Source organism: Hylobates moloch, unplaced genomic scaffold (genome assembly GCF_009828535.3).
Source record: "Hylobates moloch isolate HMO894 unplaced genomic scaffold, HMol_V3 SCAFFOLD_23, whole genome shotgun sequence".
In the NCBI taxonomy this organism is placed as follows: Eukaryota; Metazoa; Chordata; class Mammalia; order Primates; family Hylobatidae; genus Hylobates; species Hylobates moloch.
This window is the reverse complement of record NW_026652298.1, coordinates 23379463-23392785: the sequence shown is the minus strand read 5'-3', so window position 1 is coordinate 23392785 and position 13323 is coordinate 23379463. Positions and strand designations below refer to the sequence as shown.

At 40.6% G+C, this 13323-nt stretch overlaps 1 protein-coding gene and 1 non-coding gene across 11 annotated transcripts in view; one reads left to right on the top strand and one right to left on the bottom strand.

Moving 5' to 3' along the window:
• The window catches only part of POLK (DNA polymerase kappa), an 89080-nt gene that overhangs the window by 57203 nt on the left and 18554 nt on the right, over nt 1-13323 (bottom strand). For 4 of the 10 annotated variants that reach the window (XM_058434011.1, XM_058434016.1, XM_058434017.1 and 1 more), the window contains exon 2: nt 9030-9166. The exons of 4 other annotated variants lie outside the window; for them this stretch is intronic. The gene's annotated coding sequence lies outside the window, so the exon portion shown is untranslated. Of the gene's footprint in view, nt 1-2368; nt 2422-6480; nt 6503-9029; nt 9167-13323 lie in introns of those variants that run through there. 2 more of the 10 variants (XM_032144990.3, XM_058434015.1) reach the window with 2 other exon arrangements.
• LOC116462815 (U7 small nuclear RNA) lies at nt 5343-5403 on the top strand. The gene has a single exon (XR_004246470.1). It is a non-coding gene; the product is annotated as a U7 small nuclear RNA (small nuclear RNA).

The window sequence follows — 13323 nt, the reverse complement described above, 5'->3', positions numbered from 1 at the left end:
GGCCAAGGCAGGAGGATTGGTTAAGCCCAGGAGTTCAACACCAGCCCTGGTAACACAGTGAGATTCATGTCTACAAAAATAAAAGTAAAAAATTAGCCAGGTGTAGTGATGCACACCTGTAGTCCAAGCTACTTGGAAGGCTGAGTTGGGAGTTTCACTTGAGCCTGGGAGGTCAAGGCTACAGTAAACCATGGTCATGCCACTGCACTCCAGCCTGGGCAACAGAGCAAGAACCTGCCTCAAAAAAACCAAACCAAACAAACAAACAAAAAACTCTAAAAGTTGGTTTTGGTGCTTGAATCAAAAGAACTGGGCTATGGGCAATCCTGCGACAAGGCAAAATTGTGAGATAGGTAAAGTTAGTTTTTTGCTACCGTCCTGCTTATTGATACCTAATTACCATGAAATTTTTGTCCAGTTTCATAAGCATATGTTGACTATCATCTGCATGCCAATGACTTACAGGTTTATAGCACCAGTCCAAATACCTGTTTGACATTTCAAGTTTAACACGTCCAAAAGTAATCTTTTCATCTGCCTCCATCCCCTCCAGCCAGCTCCATTTATGGCCTTCCTGGTATCCATTGAGGGCAACTCTAATCTATTCCAGTTGCTCATGCAAATAACCCAGGAGTCATCGTTGACCCCTCTCTTTCTCATACACCCACATCCAAACTATCAGGAAATCCTGTGAGCTCTGCTTTCAAAATCGCCCTGAATTTATTCAGGTTACTAGTTAAAAATATAAGGCACAGCTGGGAGCAGTGACGCACGCCTACAATCCCAGCACTTTGGGAGGCCGAGGTGGGTGGATCACCTGAAATCAGGAGTTCAAGACCAACCTGGCCAAAATGGTGAAACCCTCTCTACTTAAAATACAAAATTAGTTGGGTGTGGTGGCACATGCCTATAATCCCAGCTACTCAGGAGGCTGAGACAGAAGAATCGCTTGAACCTGGGAGGCAGAGGCTTCAGTGGGCCGAGACTATACCACTGCACTCCAGCCTGGGCCAGAGCGAGACTCCGTCTCAAAAATAAATAAATAAATAAATAAGGCTGGGCGCGGTGGCTCGCGCCTGAATCCCAGCACTTTGGGAGGCCGAGGTGGCTGGATCACGAGGTCAGGGGTTCCAGACCAGCCTGGCCAATATGGTGAAACCCCGTCTCTACTAAAAATATAAAAATGAGCTGGGCGCGGTGGCAGGTGCCTGTAATCCCGGCTACTCGGGAGGCTGAGGCAGGAGAATCGCTTGAAATTGGGAGGCAGCGGTTGCAGTGAGCCAGGTTGCAGTGAGCCGAGATCACACCACTGCACTGCAGCCTGGGCAACAGAGTAAGATTCCGCCTCAAAAAAAAAATACATATATACATATATATATATATATATACACACACACACACACACACACACAAACACACATATACACACACATATAAGGCAAACTTTTGTTTTTAGATGGAAACTTAAGAATTTTTAAGAAAGAATTCTAAGGAAAAAGTTTTAGTGTGGTAGGGCTCCTCCCACCTATAAGAGGTAAAGAAAGCTATATAAAAAATCACACTGTGATCAAAGTCACCTGGAATTAATCTACAAAGATACGCGAAATATACCAAAAGTAATAAGAGAGAACGGGAGGACAAAGCGGATGGGAGAAAGGGAGAGGGAGGGAGAGAGAGGGGGCGGGACTACAGTAAGTTCCTAGGTGGAGCTTGTTTCCTACTTCTAATATACTGTAAATAACCAAATGCAATAATTTCCTCAGAAAACCTTTATATACTTTAAGGACAAATACTATTTTAAATCTCCCAAATATTCAAATATTTAATACTTTGAACAGATTAAGCACCCAGCACAAAATTTCAGAATGTGATTAAATGCTCTTATTATTCTCTATAAATTTAAATACAATGCATTGAATTAGGGATATTACTCTACATTTAAAGTAGTAATTTTCAAACCAATACATCTTATGTGATCTACTTTAAAATTTCCTTTTTCATTTTCATTTATTTTAAAAATATTTTTTGAAATTTCAAGAAAATAAAAAATCACAATTTCAAGACTTTAACAGATTACTTTTCCATGTTCTTCAATTATTTTACACACAGATACATGAAAACATACACTGAAACCATATGGCCACAATTTTTGTATGACAAAAATGAAAGTATAGATGCAACTTTGAATTTTTAGCTTTAGCTTTTAATATTTTTGCAAAACGAGGAAAAAACTTTCAAAAATATTTTAGACTGGATTTGAACGATTTTCTCATTTACATGTGTCACTGAGAGAAAGAACAGAAATAATGAAACTCCACAGATCCTAAACCAAGAGTATATACACTAAAAGAAAACTCAAGTTTTTTACCAGAGACAGAAGGCCTGCCTTGTGAGAACCATGCATGTATTCTCTTCTACTGCCTTTCTCCTTTTTTTATTCATTTAATTGGTTCTAGTGAAGAAGAATGGGACAGAGGGAAATTTAAAAATCTATACTCTACTTCATCCTAAATACATTAAATTCATTCTTATAGAACAATAAGTGGAAATTATCTTCTTTCGACAGGATGAATAATATTCTGACATAAACATATTACCTACAGTGTCAATTGAAAGGTAAATTCCCCAAGACACCAAATTTTTGTTTTTGTTTTTTGGTTTTTTTTTGAGACAGAAGATGGAGTTTCGGTCTTGTTGCCCAGGCTGGAGTGCAATGGTGCAATATCGGCTCACAGCAACCTCCGCCTCCCAGGTTCAAGCGATTCTCCTGCCTCAGCCTCCCGAGTAGCTGGGTAGCTGGGATTACAGGCATGCGCCACCATGCCTGGCTAATTTTGTATTTTTAGTAGAGACGGGGTTTCTCCATGTTGTTCAGGCTGGTCTCAAACTCCTGACCTCAGGTGATCTGCCCGCCTCAGTCTCCTAAAGTGCTGGGATTATAGGCGTGAGCCACTGTGCTCGGCCTCCAAGTTTTTAAGTTTCTATTTGGATGATGAGTTGCATATTTTATAAAAAGCCTTCCAGGTTCTTTAACAATGAAAACTTTAACTCAGAAATAAACATACTCATAAGTGTGAAAATCTAAGTTTTTATCTTATGAGTTGATTGTTTCTTGGAATGCTGACTCAACGTGAAGGAGATAGGCTGGGAGTTTCTTTGGGCACTAGATGTCGGCAAAAATATCTATCTACATAAAAGTGACGCTAAATAGACTAATTTTGTTTCAGTAAAGTGCACAGGTCTTAAGGGATCGTTCATACTAATGTCCTTAGAAAAGGAGAAAACATTTCTCCTGTAGTACCTTTTTTGGTACTGTATTTTTTAAGTTCTACAATCCAGAATATTACGATTTTAATGTAAAATTAGGCTGGGGCAGTGGCTCAGGGTTGTGATTACAGCACTTTGGGAGGCCAAGATGGAAGGATCATTTCAGGTTAGGAACTCAACACCAGCCTGGGCAACATAGTGACACCCTGTCTATACAAAACAATAGCCAGGTGTGTTGACATGTGCCTGTAGTCCCAGCTACTCGGAAGGCTGAGGCAGGAGGATCGCTTGAGCCCAGGAGTTCAAAGCTGCAGTGAGCCATGGTTATGCCACTGCACTCCAGCTTGGGTGACAGAGCAAGAGTTTTTAAGAGACAGGGTGATGAAGCCCGTGTCTTAAAAAAAAAAAAAAATTACAACAGAAGCCAGGATAATAGGATAGGGTTACACTACAAATAAGAAATCGAGATACTGTGCTATTTATCTCCACACTACACTCCACACTATTGGAAGGAAAATATCTAATAAAATCAAAAAGAGTTGTATAAGCTATTATTATTTTCCTGTCCTGGAAAAATGATCCTTTCAATTGTCCCCTTTGCCAAACTGCTCCTAAGTTTCTTCTGAGTTCTAACCTTGATATTGTTTCTTGATCCACTGCTCCTGACTTTTTAGTTTTCTTACAGCTCTAATAGTGTATGGCAGGGGTTTAAAACTCCTTAGCAACATAACCCCGTTCAAATGAAATTTTAGATAAAAATCTCAAATATTTCCTTAGATCTCTGTTCTACTAATGCTACTTTACAGCTCTTCTATAATTTCTTCATATGTATTCTATCCTATTTAAAAGAATAAATAGGTAACCTACAAAAAGGGGAAAGCTCATAGTAAACTTCATTTATTTGACTCTCCAAATTCCTTAGAAATATTTATGTGAGTAGGGTGTGGTGGCTTATGCCTATAATCCCAGCCCTTTGAGGGGCTGAGGCGGGAGGACTGCTTGAGCCCAGGGGTTTGAGACCAGCCTGGGCAACAGAGTAAGACCCATGTCTCTACAAAAAAAAAATTAAACTTGGGAGGCTGAAGTGGGAGTATCTCTGAAGCCTAGTAGGTCTAGGCTGCAGTAAACCATGATAGTGCCACTGCATTCCAGTTTGGGTGACAGAGACACCCTGTCTCAAAAAAAGAAAAGAAAGAAACAGAAAAAGAAATATTTGTGTGAACACTAATATACATTGCGATTGTTACCAACTCAAAGACCGCAATAACAGTTGTTTACTATTGATGAATTTTAAAAGATGGTTTCCATAGCAAATCAGCTCTGAAAATCACTATGCTATTTTCTTCCTAGTCATATCATACATGCCTAAATACCAGAAACAAAAAAATTAAACATCCCAAAAATACTGCTTCGGGACTTGCCAAAACATGATAAAAAAAAAAAAAATCAGCAAGAAGTTGTGGTCTTGCAGTGATTAAGCCAAAATGATTTAGAAACGTAATCACATAGCTTCCCCCTGCCCAATAAATTGAAAAAAAAAAAATCCTTAATAATCTTTTTTTCTTTTAAGAGCACACTGTTAAAAAGAGCCTTACTTTTAAAATACTGACAGTCCATTTGGAAACTATTATTAACCCTGTGCTATAAAAATACACTTAAACGGCTGGGCACGGTGGCTCGTGCCTATAATCCCTGCACTTTGGGAGGCTGAGGCAGGTGGATCACCTGAGGTCAGGAGTTAGAGACCAGCCTGGCCAACAAGATGAAATCCCATCTCTACTAAAAATACAAAAAATTGGCTGGGCATGGTGGCACGAGCCTGTAATCCCAGCTACTCAGGAGGCTGAGGCAGGAGAATTGCTTGAACTTGGGAAGTGGAGGTTGCAGTGAGCTGATGTCGTGCCACTGCATTCCAGCCTAGGCAACAAAAGCAAAACTCCATCTCAAAAAAAAAAAAACAAAATAAAAAATAAAACCACTTAAACACATATTATATAAAAAGCATCTGATAATAAACAACGGCATCTGGGATTTACACTAAATTAGTAAAAATAATTATTCTCAATTGATGAGATGAATGTTACAGTTTTTTAGAATTTGTCTAACAGGTTTTCCGGTCTTCACCAGAAAGCTCCCACCACCCCTGCCAAAAAAAATTGATGAGATGATATCTCTCTCTCCTCTGAGATACTATAACTTGGTTTGTACTTAGTAATTTTTTTTGAAGTTTCATAAAACACTAATGGAAGATTTATGAAAGAAAGTATGGGTTAAAAAACATTGCAAAACACCAAGCTAGGTTAGTTCATCAAACTATCACAATATGTGGTTTATGTTAGCTTAATATGTGGTTTAAGTTAGCTTAATTTTTTTCATAAAAGAAAAAGCAGTCCAGACTTACTGGTAACTTTTTTAAATTAATGAGATCTAAATATGCTGTTTATTTTAAGAAGACTTTAAAAAATGTGCACATGCTATATAGTATTATGAAAATTCATAAAATGTTAACAGCAACCTCCAGCATATGAAGTACTTATTTCTATACTACAAAGTACACTAAAAAATAAAATTTGAGGCTGGGCACGGTGGCTCAAGCCTGTAATCTCAGCACTTTGGGAGGCCGAGGCAGGTGGATCACGACGTCAGGAGATCGAGACCATCCTGGCTAACATGGTGACACCCTATCTCTACTAAAACTACAAAAAATTAGCCAGGCGCGGTGGCAGGCGCCTGTAGTCCCAGCTACTTGGGCAGCTGAGGCAGGAGAATGGCGTGAACCCGGGAGGCGGAGCTTGCAGTGAGCCGAGATTGCGCCACTGCACTCCAACCTGGGCGACAGAGCAAGACTCCGTCTCAAATAAATAAATAAATAAAAAATAAAAAACAAAAAATTTGAACCGCAAATAAAATATACATTTTCTAACACTACTAAAATAATTATTATAAAATACACATTTCTTAACACTGCTAAAATAATTACTTTCAATACTTCACAAATGCTAGGAAAAGCACAAAAGGTACAACAAACTAATGCCATAACGTGTAATTAAGTGATCTGCTTCTAACAAATAGATTATAGCAGAAGTAGAAGTGATGGAATGTAACATCTAAAAATGGGTTAGGTTAGTCGGGCCAAGATGGCACACTAGAAGCAGCTCATGCGCACTGCTCTCACAGAGTTATTAATAAGCAAAAGGGCTAGTGAACACTGACCTTGCAGGCTGATCATCTGAGAAACAACGTTGAGATCTATCAAGGCAGTAGTGGAACACAGAGAGCACGGAGGAATGAAGGTGGGCACCAGCTTGTCTGTGCTGAGCACAGAGCCAGGAGAACCTAACCAACACCGGAAACGGTGAGTGAGAGCCCCCAGGGGGATTCACACTTTCCACAGAGACCTGTGCAAGACTGGGAATGGGAGATTCCCCCTGGCCACCCTGTGCCCCCCACCCCCATGCTTCTAGACTGAGGCAGAGAGCCACTGGGATGTTTGGTGGAGGCAATTCTGAAGCCCAAGGGCACCTCTACAAGTCTTGGGCCCCGGAGCAGATCAGCACCAGTGTTATAGCCCCAGTAGAGGCCGCCACTGCAGTGCCTGAAAGCAGTAAGATTTCTTCACTACTCCTTGCCGGATGGGGCTCAACAACAGCCTCCAGCCCAGTGGTCCTGCTTCAGCCAGAATTTGGCTGGCCACTCCATCTACCCTTGCCACAGGTAGCCAGGCAGGCAATGCTTGCTAGAGCTTCTAGCCCAGCAGTCCTGCTTCTGTGTGAACTCAGCTGAAGGATGCAGCTTCCTGTCATCCCAAGAAACACCGGGACAGCAAATTACATGGCCCTACCCGCCCCTGTCACTGGTAGCCAGGCAAGCAATGCTTGTGAGAGCTTCCAGCCCAGCAGCTCCACATCTGTGTGAACTTAGCAGGAGGGCTCAGCTTCCTGTTGTACCAGTAAACGCCCAGTCAAGAGAGCATGTCACCCTGCCCATCCCTGACTCTGGCAGCTGGGGGGCAACACATGCTAGAGCTTCCAGCCCAGGGGTCCTGCTTCTGTGGGAAGTCAGCTGGTGGGCACAGCCTACTATTGTCCCAGCAAACACCCAGGGGGCAGTGTGGGTGCCTCCACCCACCCCCACCACTGGTAGCCAGGTGAGCCATGCCTGCTAGAGCTTCTGGCCCAGTGGTCCTGCTTCTGCCTGAATTTGCCGAGGGGTGCAGCCTTTTGTTGCCACGGAAACACCCAGATGGCAGAGCAGGCAATTCCACCCACCCTGCCTCTTGTAGCCAGATGGGCCACATCTACTAGAACTTCCAATCCAGGGTTCCCACTTCCACCTGAACTCTGCGGGCAGGCACAACCCTATGTTTCCCCAGGAAGCACACAGATAGCAGATTAGGGCTGATGTTGCAAGAATGCAGCCTCTCTGCCAACTGAGGAACCTGACTGAGGAAGCCCTGTGGACCAGAACACCCCCCAAAAAATGCAGGCACAGAGACAGTAATCAGAGAGCGCTCCTCCAAAACCCAGGAACAGACTAGAATCAAAGCTCATCAACTGAATCCACCTTATACCATAATCAAATCCCCCAGGGCATCAAAGAAGAGAAAAGCAAAAAAATCCATCCAAAGGACAGCAACATCAAAAACTGAAGGAATATGAGCCCACACAAATGAGAAAGAACCAGCACAAGAACTCTAGCAACTCAAAAAGCCAGAGTGTCCTCTTACCTCCAAACGACCACACTAGTTCCCAAGCAATTATTCTTAACTAGGCTGAAATGTCAGAGACAGAATCCAGAATATGGATAGGAACAAAGATCATCAACATATAGGAGAAAGTCAAAACCCAATTCAAGAAATCTAAGGATTACAATAAAACAGTACAGGAGGTAATAGACCAAATGGCCATTATATAAAAGAACCAAACTCACCTGATAGAGATGAAAAACACACCAGAAGAATTTCAAAATGCAATCCCAAGTATTAACAGCAGAATCCACCAAGGTAAGGAAAGAATCTCAGAGCTTGAAGAGTAGCTCTCTGAAATAACCCAGTCACACAAAAATAAAAAACAATAAAGAAGACTGAACAAAACCTCCAAGAAATACGTGATTATGTAAAGAGACCAAATCTATGACTCATTGGCATCCCTAAAAGAGAGAGAGAGAAAGTAAGCAACTTGGAAAACATATTTCAGGATATTGTCTATGAAATTTTCACAACTTCGATAGAGAGGCCAACATTCAAATTCAGGAAATGCAGAGAATCCCTGTGAAATACTGCACAAGAAGATCATCCCAAAGGCACATAGTCATCAGTCTCCACGGTCTGAAAGAAAAAATGTAAAGACAGCTAGAAAGAAGAGGCAGGGTACCTACAAAGTGAGCCCCATTAGGCTAACAAGCAGACTTGTCAGCAGAAACCTTATTAAGCCAGAAGAGATTGGGGGCTTATATTTAGCATTCTTTAAAAAAAAATTTTCAACCGAGAATTCTATATCCAGCCAAACTAAGCTTCACAAATGAAGGAGAAATAAGATCCTTTTCAGACAAGTAAGTGGTAATTGAATTAGTTACCACTATACCTGCCTTACTGAGGTCCTGAAGGAAGTGCTAGATATGGAAAGGAAAGACTGTTACTGGCCACTACAAAAACACATTTAACTACACAGACCAGTGACACTACAAAACAGCCACACAAACAAGTCTTCATAATAACTGACTAACAACATGACAGCATCAAATCCGCACACATCAATACTAACCTTGAATGCACACCTCAATTAAAAGACAGAATGATAACTTGGATAAAGAAGCAAAATCCAATGGTATGCTGTCTTCAGGAGACCCATATCACATGCAATGACACCCACAGACTCAAAGTAAAGCGATGAAGAAAAACCTATAAAGCAAACAGAATACAGAAAAAAGCATGGATTGCTATTGTAATTTCAGACAAAACAGACTTTAAATAAACAAAGATCAAAAAAGACAAAGAGGGACATTACATCATGGTTAAGGGCTCAATTCAACAAAAGGACCTAACTTTTCTAAATATATATGCACTCAACATAGGAGTGCATAAATCCAGATTTATAAATCAAGCTCTTAGAGACCTATGAAGAAACTTAGATAATCACACAATAACGGTGGGAGATTGTAACACCCACTGATAATATTAGACATATCATTGAGGCAAAAAACTAACAAAGATATTTGGACATATAGGAGACAGTCAAAACCCAATCCAAGAAATCTAAGGATTACAATAAAACAGTACAGGAGGTAACAGACCAAATGCCATTATATGAAAGAACCAAACTCATCCCTGAATATGGATAGGAACAAAGATCATCGACATATAGGAGACAGTCAAAACCCAATCCAAGTCAGTCTATCCCTGTTTGCAGACAGGGATATATCATTCTATACCCAGAAAACCTCATGGTCTCAGCCCAAAAGCTTTTTTTTTTTTTTTTTAAGACAGGGTCTCGCTCTGTCATCCAAGCTGCAGTGCAGTGACACGATCTCAGCTCATTGCAACCTCTGCCTTCTAGGTTCAAGTGATTCTCCTGCCTCAGCCTCCTGAGTAACTGGGACGACAGGCATGCACCACCATGCCCAGCTAATTTTTGTATTTTTAGTAGAGATGGCGTTTCATCATGTTGGCCAGGCTGGTCTCGAATTCCTGACCTCAAGTGATCCACCTGCCTTGGCCTCCCAAAGTGCTGGGATTATAGGCATGAGCCACCACGTCCAGCTCCAAAAGCTCCCTGATGTGATAAACCTCAGCAAAGCTTCAGGATACAAAATCATTGTACAAAAATCTGTAGCATTCCTATACACCAACAACGTCCAAGCTGAGAGCCAAATCAGGAATGCAATCCCATTCCCAATAGCCACAAAAAGAATAAAATATCTAACCAGGTATTGAAAGGGAGGTGAAATAGCTCTACAATGAGAATTAAAAAACACTGCTCAAAGAAATCAAAGGTAACACAAACAAATGGAAAAATATTCCATGCTCATGGATAGAATGAAACAACATTGTTAAAATAGTCATGCTGCCCAAAGCAAATTACAGATTCAATGCTATTTCTATCAAACTACAAAGGACACTCTTCACAAAACTAGAACTAGAAAAAACTATTTTAAATTTCCTATGAAACCAAAAAAGAGCTCATATAGCCAAGGTAACCCTAAGCAAAAAGAACAAAGCTGGAGGCATCACATTACCAGACTTCAAACTATATTACAACAATACGGTAACCAAAACAACACGGTAGCGGTACAAAACAGACACACAGACAAATGGAACAGAATAGAGAGCCCAGAAGTACAACCAGATGCCTACAATCATTTGATCTTTGACAAAATCAACAAAAACACGCAATGGAGAAAGAACTCCCTATTCAATAAACGGTGCTGAGATAACTGGTTAGCCACATGCATGAGATTGAAACTGGACCCTTTTATTACAGTATACAGTACAAAAATCAACTCAAGATGGATTAAAGACTTAAATGTAAAACCTAAAACTATAAAAACCCTGGAAGACAACCTAGGAAATAAGATTCTGGACACAGGCTTTGGCAAAGATTTCATGATGAATATGCCAAAAGCAATTACAACAAAAACAAAAACTGACAAGTGGGACCTAATTAAACTAAAGAGGTTCCACACAGCAAAAGAAACTGTCAACAGAATAAAAAGAACCTACAGAATGAGAGAAAATTTCTGCAAACTATGGATCCAACAAAGGTCTAATATCCAGCATCTATAAGGAACTGAAACAAAATTTTAAAGCAAAAAAAGAATAACCCCATTATAAAGTGGGCAAAAACACGAACAAATACTTCTCAAAAGAAGACATACATGTGGCTAACAAACATATGAAAAAATGCTCAACATTACTCATCATTAGAGAACTGCAAATCAAAATCACAATGGTATCACCTCCCACCAGTCAGAATTGCCATTTTTAAAAAATCAAAAAATAACAGATGCTGGCAAAGTTGTAGTGAAAAGGGAACACTCATACACTACTGGTGGGAATGTACATTAGTTCAGGCATTGTGGAAAACAGTTTGGCAATTTCTCAAAGAACTTAAAACAGAATTACCATTCAACCTGGCAATGCCATTATTGGGTATATATCCAAAGGAATATACATCGTTCTACCATAAAAGACACATGCATGTGCTTGTTCATTGCAGCACTATTCACAATAGCAAAGGCATGGAATCAACCTAAATGTCCATTAATGGTAGACTGGATTTAAAAAAAAAGTGGTACATATACACAAAGGAATACTATACAGCCATAATAAAGGAAGAGATCATGTCCTTTGAGGCAAAATGGATGGAGCTGGAGGTCATCATCCTAAGCAAACTAACATAGAAACAAAACTAAACACCGCATGTTTTCATTTATAAGTGGGAGTTAAACTTTCAGTACACAAAGAAGGGAACAACAGACACTGGAGCTACTTGAGGGTGGAGGGTGGGAGGAGGGAGAGGATTGAAAAACTACATATGGGGTACTATGCTTATTACCTGGGTGACAATCTGTACACCATACCCCATGGCATGTAATTTACCTATATAATAAATGTGTACATGTACCCCTGAACCTAAAAGTTAAAAAACAAAAAATCAAAAATGGTTTATAAAGGAATGGGACTTCCATCTTAGATGTTCTTATTCTCACTTGGATTACTAACTCTGGGGAAGCCAGCTGCCATGGGAGACAGCCCTGTGAGGAGGTCATGTGAGTGACCATAGAAGTGGATCCTCCTCTAGTCAAAGAATACTGCCCTAGATAATAACTTGACTGGACCCTCATGAGCCAGAGAAATTTAACTATGCTGTGCTCATATCCTTGACCCTCAGAAAGTATGAGATAAGTTTACAGCTTACTCTCTTTTTTTTTTTTTTTTTTTTGAGACAGAGTCTTGCTCTGTTACCCAGGCTGGAGTGTAGTGGTGCAATCTCGGCTCACTACAACCTCCGCCTCCCAGGTTCAAGCTATTCTTTGCCTCAGCCTCCCGACTAGCTGGGATTACAGGTGCCCACCACCATGCCTGGCTAATTTTTTTATTTTTAGTACAGACAGGTTTCAGCATCTTGGCTAGGCTGGTCTTGAACTCCTGACCTCGTGATCCACCTGCCTTGGCCTCCCAAACTTATGGGATCACGAGGTCAGGAGATCGAGACCATCCTGGCTAACATGGTGAAACTCCGTCTCTACTAAAAAAAATACAAAAAATTAGCCGGGCATGGTGGCAGGCACTTGTAGTCCCGGCTACTCACAAGGCTAAGGCAGGAGAATGGCATGAACCCGGGAGGCAGCTTGCAGTGAGTGGACATCACGCCACGGCACTCCAGCATGGGCAACGAGCGAGACTCCGTCTCAAAAGAAGAAAAAAATTTCAAGAGGGCAAAAACTGCTACAGTGCTAGGCCATTAGACCTGTTAATTATTAAATGTGTGTTGAATGAATGAACAGACTAATACACAGATAAAAATAAAATTAGTAACAATATATCAGTTAAGTTTTTACAAACACAATAATTGTAAAAGTTAACATTTGGCTCTTATAGTATTTTACATGCATGATATAATATTCATCAGACATGAGGAAACTGAGGTATGTATTTAGTAGGTACCTTGGATAAGGTAATACAATTATCCAAGGCTGAGGTTGACAGAGTCGCTTGAACCTGGGAGGTGGAGGTTACAGTGAGCCTAGATCATGCCAATGCACTCCAGCCTGGATGACAAAGTGAGATTCCAACTCAAAAAAAAGAAAAAAGAAAAAGAAAAAGGAAAAAAAAAATACAAAGAGGCTGAGGCAGAAGAATTGCTTGAACCTGGGAGGTGGAGGTTGCAGTGAGCCTAGATTGTGCCAATGCACTCCAGCCTCGGTGACAAAGCAAGATTCCATCTCAAAAAAAAGAAAACAAAAAAAAGAAATACAAATAGATTCAGCTTTTTGAATACCCTGAAATGTGAGAAACATAAAGAAAAATACATTTTGGATCAACTGGAGATGTTCCCA